This window comes from Mesitornis unicolor, unplaced genomic scaffold (genome assembly GCF_000695765.1).
Source record: "Mesitornis unicolor isolate BGI_N332 unplaced genomic scaffold, ASM69576v1 scaffold21154, whole genome shotgun sequence".
Classification (NCBI taxonomy): Eukaryota; Metazoa; Chordata; class Aves; order Mesitornithiformes; family Mesitornithidae; genus Mesitornis; species Mesitornis unicolor.
The window spans coordinates 667-9,108 of NW_010182294.1; positions in this window are offsets into that span (position 1 = coordinate 667).

The window sequence follows — 8,442 nt, forward strand, 5'->3', positions numbered from 1 at the left end:
GGCCCATCCATCCCGCATCAGGACTGCGGGATGAGGATCACCAAGCGCATCCAGCAGCTCCTCCATGCCAAGCACAAAGGGTCCATCTCGCCCCGCTGCCGAATTTGCGTGCATCACGTTAGAGCTCACTGTACATCTGGTGGCTTATTAAACAAACGGGAGCGGAGTTCCCAGCCATCTGCCTCATCCTCCAGCTCCATCCTCATAAATGCTCCATCAAAAAGCCCCTTTTCCCCTTGCTGGGTGCTGACGGTCCTCGCGCCGTCCCAGCGCGCTGAGGAGGCACCATCTGCGAGGATGGACCATCTGCTGCGCACGTCTTGCACGGGAAGCCGGCGCGAGATGCGTTAAACCATCGGTGTTACTGGCACAAGGAGCGCACTTGCCCGTTGCTAATTGAAGGGTTGCCTCTCTGGTTTTGGGTTTTGCATGTCTAAAGTAGTAATAACAGCGTTGGAACAATATTTAGGGTTGAAACATCAAACACAGCCATCACCGAGGCTGATCAGTGAGAGACGGTGTCCCCCTACATGCAGCAAGTCCTGAAGGAGTGAGGGTAAAAGGACCAAAGCCAGAGTCTGTCCCGTGCTCCAGGGGACATTAAGAGTGCTCCTGATAATAAACTCCAAAGTAATCATCTGCCCCTCAGGAGGTTACGAGCACCTATTCCCCAGAGCATCCTCAGGAAGCAGATGTGGAGGAGCGAGATCCTGACGTAACTGCACACGCTGCGATGTTTGGAGGTTTCTATGGTAATCAAAAAATAAATCTGCGACCTGAGGAGGAAATACCCTGCTGCATCACCCCGAGCACTGCGGGGCGGGTACTGCTCAGTGCAATATAAGGATCCCCAAGCTGGAAGCAAATCTCCCTTTCTGGGGTTAATCGGCTGAGGTGGAGGGACTCAACAACACCTCTGTGGTCAACTCTCTTCCCCAGGAGATGGATGGACCAGACGACGTGGTCTGGCCAACCTCAGTACGGTGACACATGTGCCATGTCGGCACCATCTACGATTCTTTTTACCCCTTCAGAGAGCAAACCAGAGGCCTGCAGAACTTTGGCCAAGCAGGTGGTCTAAGCAAGTTACTGAACCTTGACAGCTCATGGGTCTACACATCCAAATTGGATGGGCCAGCCACTAAAAGTTTGTATTTATACTCACGCTCCTGTGTCCAGGCTGGGGTCTGCGGATGACCTCAGGTCTGAATTCACTGTGTCAGCTCTGCCCTGAGCCGTCCATGAGTTGGCTCACAGGGATCCCAGGGACACAGAGGCAACAAAATAAATTGGCTTAACTAACGGATCTCAAAAAAGCGCCCCTTGCAAAAGCATCACAGGGTGTGCTCCAGCCCAGGGACACACGCAGAACCGGTGATGCAGAGGAGCTGAGGAAGAAGGGGATGCAAAGGATTTATTTAACCCAGCAGGCAGTTAAGTTTCACTGGGCTCTTCCAGTTGCAAAGGGCTCCCTGAATACAAACATGGGCATTTGCATTGCAAAACCTCATTGTCCCGTCCCCAGTGATTGAATATTTGCAGAATTTGGCTTTGCAAAACTGAGACCACAGCTCCAGCTCACATCTTGGATGGGTCCGCAGCAAGATGCCCGAGCAGCTCTGGGCCCCTGTTCATGCCTGCTAACACCCTGTAAATGCCTGCTGGCGAGATAACTCCCTGGATGGCCGTATCCCATCACCTAGCGTCATGTTTACCTACAAAACTCAGATTTTGCAAACTATTTCCAGCCAGCAATGAAAGCAGCTGCTTGTAGGACTCAGAGCTGACTGAGGCAGCGTTGCGAGCAGATGGCCCTGACGAAACAGGACACTGGTCCCCAAGGAGGCACCGTTCAATGGAGCTGCTCCACGCCACAGCTCCAGCAGCTTCAAGCCAGGCTTGGAGATGTGCAATAGCCCAAACTGTCGAGGAAATGGCTCCTCCAGCCGCTCCTTTCAAGCATTTATCTTTGGAAACCTGGTTCCAACTCAAGACATGTGTCAGCAACACTGATAGTAAGACAGTTTTCCTACTTAATTATTAATAACGAAGTGTACCCACTGCTGACAAAATGATGGTAGATTAAGGAGCATTGCCTGGGATGCTGCATGGTCACCCTGGTTTGGAGGTTGCTTCTCAGGAGAGCTCCATAAACGAAGACTGGTGTGTGTCTACGAAGGGCTGACAGCAAACTGGGTCAAACCAGCCCCAGCTCCATGATGAACCAGACCAGATGCACCACGCTCTGCCAGATGCTGTTTCCTTGAAAACAGGAAATAAATAAATATGCAAAATTGTCAATATTGCTTTGTATATACCAAGCACAGCTATTCCAGCTTGTCTCCAGCCACCACCCAACAGACCACAGCAGAGGTCACTGCTTTCCTGAGGAGCTTGGCATGGGGAGTGGAGAACTCTGCCAAAATGCTCCAAAACTGCCACTCCTGTCTTCATGGTTATCAATGAGTTTCTCTGAAAAAGGTGGGAAAAGAAGAAAAGAAAAGGAAATGATCCTCATGGAAAGGAGGAGATGCAAAAAAGGGATAAAAACACCTCATTAGATCACATTTGTGCGGGTAGAGCACTCAGCTGGATCAAGGTCCATCTCTGAATCCTGCAACTCCAAATGAGAGACATACAAAATAATTCTGGACCAGCAGGTCCAGGGAGGTGATCATCCCCCTGTACTCTGCACTGGTGAGGCCGCACCTCGAGTGCTGTGTTCAGTTCTGGGCCCCTCACTAGAAGAAGGATGTTGAGATTCTGGAGCGTGTTCAGAGAAGAGCCGCAAGGATGGGGAGGGCTCTGGAGAACAAGCCTGATGAGGAGCGGCTGAGGGAACTGGGCTTGTTTAGCCTGGAGAAGAGAAGGCTGAGGGGAGACCTCATCACCACCTCCAACTGCCTCAAGGGAGCTTGGAGAGAGGTGGGTGCTGGGCTCTTCTCCCAGGTGATGGGGGATAGAACAAGGGGTAACGGCACCAAGCTGTGCCAAGGGAGGTTCAGGTTAGAGATAAGGAGGAAGTTCTTTCCTGAGAGGGTCGTCAGAAGCTGGAGCAGGCTGCCCAGGGAGGTGGTGGAGTCACCATCCCTGGATGTGTTTAAAGAGCGGGTAGATGAGGTACTTAGGGATATGGTTTAGGGGGTAGACAGGAGCGGTTGGACGTGATGATCTCGGAGGGCTTTTCCAACCGAGCCATTCTGTGATTCTGTGAATTTCTATTATTGTGCTTTAAGGAGCTCATTTTGAGGAAACAAGGATCTCGATCAAAAATCAGCAGATACATCTTTGGGTTTGCCTTGCCCTTGTATGGGTTGGCCCTGCTCCGGGCAGCAGAGACTCTCACATAGTTAAAATACGAGATCATGCATTTCGTTCCAGTGTAGAAGGCTGTGGGTAAAACTGGTGCCGGTTCTGGGGCAGAGCTGTACAAATTACCATGTTTTTGGCTATTTTCCCCAGCTTCACAAGCATCCAGGCACCTCTCTGGCCCCAGCACCTCTTTCAGTAGCCTTCAGACTATGTGGGTGTTGTCATTTAGGCAGCTGTCCTACCACCTGATGACTTCTCCCCACCTGGGGAGGGGAATTAGGAAAAGAAAAGCAAAAAGAAAAACTCTGCAAAGCCTGAAAATTTCTGAGCCCACGAGGTGCTGTGAAATGAGTGTCTATTGGGCTACTGCAAGGAAAAAAACCCCCAAGATCCAACACTTAGACGGTGGCAACACCAAGGTAGAAGTTGCTAAAATGAAGGATATAAATGCCTCCATCAAAACATGTCATAGGGTCAAGAGTTCTTTATATTATCAGTATCTTTTTCAGGACAAAAGCCAATGGCTTGTAAACTATAGAGCACGAAATGCTGTTGGGCTTGATGGAGACTTTTTTGTTAAGAAGTTGCCACTGAAAGGGAAAACCAGGCCTGGCAGACTTATTTACACATTTTCACATCTCTGGGAAGATACTTAAAGACTGAAAGACTGGAAAAGCTATAGCCACTCTTACATGTGAGCCCACCAGCTCTTGGCAAACATCTTTCTTTTGGTCCTACAGCAAAATGTAAAGGTAATTTCTTGAGTCGTTCAAGCTGTCCCAGCAGGGGAGGGTTTGGATGATGCTGCAGCCGCTCCAGCCAGGGTCTGGTAGTGACCACCTAGGAAGGAAGCAGCTATCAAAAGAAAGGCAGCAGCTGGGTTGTCAATCTTGTCTCTGTGTATGGCAGCATCCAGTGAAAAGCACTGCTTTTCAAGCTGCCATATGCCATAAATCGCTGCCGCCTTCTTACTTTGATCAATGAAACGTGCCGCTGTAGAAAGGGCTCTGCTAACCTTGGCGAGTGGAGCAGCCACGTGAGAAAACGCGGTGCCTGCCTCCCTCGGGGCTCCCCGCTCGCCGTAATTATCCTCAGCCTGCAAGCTGGTGCATTCTGAGCTACAGGAGAAAGCCTTGAAATCGAGGACCTTCAAGAACTGGAGATCAAAACGAAACAGCTTCAAGCACGGTTGCATTTGGCCAGCTAAGGCGCAACAGAACATCTGTAGCTCGCAGTCAATTTTGGTGGCAGCAGATTGATGAATGATGACCACTGGTAGATCTCTGGGGTTTCACTGCCTCCAAACTCAACAGCATCTGCAGAGTTAAAATAAAAAAAACAACAAAGAGGAACAACTCTCAAAATAATTCACAAGTTAGCACTCCTCCCTCTAGCCTGGTTGTTAAAATATTGCTCACGAGGAGCTGATAGACACCAAAATAAATAGCACTATGAGAGAGAGAAGTGATGCATCAGACTTCTCACCAGTCCCCTGACTAGAGCTACTACTGAAAAACCTGCCAAGAAATATTAGATGTGAAGTGGCTATGCAATGGGAGAGTGAAACGTATTAGGAACTGCCAAAAACCCTCATTTGATGAGGACACAAAGCTGGAGGAGGCATCTAAAACCTAGACAAGCTTTCTAGGTACAACTCTTCTGCTGGCACAAGGACATTACAGACTGAAGATATAAAATACAGGTAGTAACTAATTGTCCAGGTAACTTATTGCTGGCTCCACAGAAGTAGTTGTGGGATTCAGGTGGGCATCAGGAGCACCCAGACACTGCACAGGTAGCACAGGGGTTTCTAAAGAATGGAAATGCAGGCTGCCCAGAGAGGTTGTGGAGTCTCCTTCTCTGTAGACATTCAAAACCCGCCTGGACGCCTTCCTGTGTAACCTCATCTGGGTGTTCCTGCTCCGGCAGGGGGATTGGACTGGATGAGCTTTGGAGGTCCCTTCCAATCCCTCATGTTCTGGGATTCTGTGATTCTGTGACTCCTCATGTCATGACTATGGCAAATGTCACAGCATTGTCCTGTCGATGGCTGAGGAGGACACATGTAGGGAAGAGCAGTAAAAGGAGATTTTGTGGTTTCTCTGAACCCTACAGAAAAATTCTGTTGGAGAAACAGTGCAAGACCTCACTTTGGACATCCAACTCCATTAAGACTTCATCTAGTCTTAAGACTGTGTTTACACACAGTATTTTTACTGTTTTAAATCATTCCCATTATGAGATGGCATAATTAAAACAGGAACTCTACTAGCTCGGACGCAGCAGCATCCAGACAAAGGTGCCTTTATGCAGGTATTGCACATTTCTACACATTTACAGAACCAAACCCGTAGAAGCCCCTTTTCACAGGAATCGCCCTCGCTGCACTACGAGCTCCTGCCTCTCTGCCCACAGTGCTCGCTGCCACAAGGGAGTAAAAGCAATCTAGAAACAATGCATGTATCTGCCTCAGCGACTCCACGCTGTTCAGCAGAGACTTTTTGAGCCCCTCTGTGGTCACCAGCTGGGCAGATGGCCTAGGGGATCATGGCTAGTGCTGCTTCAGAGAGCAGTGACAAGGCAGGGAGTGGGGCCTGGCTGTTTTTTGGAGGTCCCTGCAAAGCACGGGACTCTCCAACGCTCAGTCGTGGCCTGAGGGCTGCACTCAGGTATGCATTTGCATTAGGATGCTGCTGTATGTAGTCAAAGCAATGTTAAAATGGTAGAAATATTGAAGCTATCCAGAAATATAACCCTCATCTTGGTTTTCCCTTTGCCGATCCTGCTCAGCATTCTCCAGCAAGGCAATACCAAGCCTTTCTAAGCCAGAGAGTATGTATCTCCAGAGTCAATACCAAGCCAGAGGAGGACTTTCGCTGTATCAGATAAAATTCAGCTATTCCTGGCATTAATTACATTAGCTCTAAACACACAGGACACCAGGGACAGCCTTTGCAGGGGCTGCACGTCTGCTGCAGTGCCAGAGGCCAGTCCTTGTTTATTCTGGAGATCAGGACAAGTGCAAATGGCAACTGGTGGCCGGTTACTGCAGAGACCTCCCTGTGGCACATGTCAGCCTTAGAGCTTCATCTGGCAGAGCTTCCTCAGGGCATGAGGGGACTGAGTAACTCAGGAGTAACTCAGACCCTGATTCCTGGCTGCTTTTAACCATTTTTATGGTTTTAAGCTTGATGTTAGCAAGTGAATTAATAATTTTAATCAGGTTCACTCGAAAACTCATTGTGAGCCGAACAAAACCACGTACGTAGGTTCTCATCTGCTCAGACCCACCAAAACATGAGATGCTGAACTCCTCCTTCCCTTATTTCCAGATGGGGAACAGCACCATGCCAGGTTGGAAGTGTTGAATACCGGTAGCTCAGTAGACAGCCTTGGCACTCTGATGGTCAATGGTGGGGAGACTTTATAGGGTCTGCACTGGAAGGCAGCACCATTTTAGCCCACAAGGAGCAAGGGGTCAGGGCATCAGCCAGTTTTCAAAGCATCTTATGGGAATTCTGAACTCCCCACGGGAATGGGGAGACCATTTTAAGATGAATTGACCTGAACTGTGTCCTTCCTACCATTTGCCCTCTACTTAGAGGCAGGTAGGGAGGAAGGAAGATCCTAACAGAGCAACTTTTCTATGGAAGGAGGATGTCCATGTCCTAGTCCACTGGCATTTGGGACATCCCTAAGTAACCTCATGTAGTTTTATCAAGTCATTTCAAAGCCACAGCTCTGACTACAGCTGACGAACCAAACCAAGCAGTGAGGATTACCTGCCACTTCTCTCCTGCAGCAAAAATCATTGCAAATTTGTAATACCTCAACATTGCTGAAAAGAAGCAAGTTTCGTTGCCAGAAGTCTGTTCCTTGATGTCACCAAATCCATAAACATCATCCATAACGAGAGGCAGAGGAGTGTTATATTACTTCTATTACAATAGGGCAACAAAGCAGAACAGCCTCTGCCAACATACTGTCTTTTTGTGGGTCACAGGAAGGTTTTATTTCTCTCTCAGAGCCTCAAATCCCTGTTTTAAGACAACCAAGGGATGCACAAGGCAGCTTTAGAGCTGCTCCTTTTACTTCTCACCTGATCTATATTTTGAGATGGCTTCTCAGAAGAAGGGCAAACGTAATAAGCCAGCTACTGTACTTTTTATAAGTCTCAGTCAGGTCTTTGATTTGAGCCAGCAAGGAAGCTTGTTAGATCTGCTAAAGCAACTAAGCATCTCTGGAAAATGCTATTAAAAGAACATGAAACAAATGAAAAGCTGGGACAGTTAATGGTAAATACATGGCCTGGCAGTTCAGCACAGCTACATCCTGTTTGCCATTATTTAATCCTGGCATCGACTGGTTGAAGGATGAGAGAGACCAGGCATTTCTCTGAGGGGTTTACTTGAATACAATTTCCCTTGGAGATTAAACAAGGCCACAGGCCTGGATCACGCTGTCTTGTGGGGAAATTTTAATGAATTGGTGCTGCTGGGGGCAACTGTGGTCCAGCAGTAAACACTACCTCTTAAATCATCTATGTGGACAAACCAAGTTCCTGCTAACTATCAAACAGTGTCCAGCTCTGGGTTAGAACCTGCTCCTTGGGAATAAAGATCTGTGCAGCCACTATCCCACACGCTGGTAGAATGAGCTGGTCGTATGGAAACAGCTATTGCCATGGCTCAGGCTCTTTGGACTTAATTTTCTTGAGAGCCCACAGAGGCACTGAACAATTGAAACCAGCTCTCCACTTCACAACAGTGACACATGGACACGAAGGGAAGTCTGAAGAGTAATTATTTTCACCATTACATCAGCCGCTCCCCTTTAATGACAGAAGAAGGCTAGAGACACAGATAGGGAGCCTGAACTCAGCAATTACCTCCACCAGGTATGCCACAAGCAAGCTACAGAGACAAGGGTGACACAGAGGACAAGTCCTCATCGTGCCTCTGTGATTCATCCTGAGTGGTGAAGGCACCATACGATGTTTACAGTCTTTATACCCTCTCTTAATACTTACACTCTCTGTGTCTGCTCGAGTTGCATCACACTGTTGTTGCTCCACACCTGCATCGTGGTCTTAACTGAGGTACGGCTTTGCTGCCACCAGCACTCATTCCT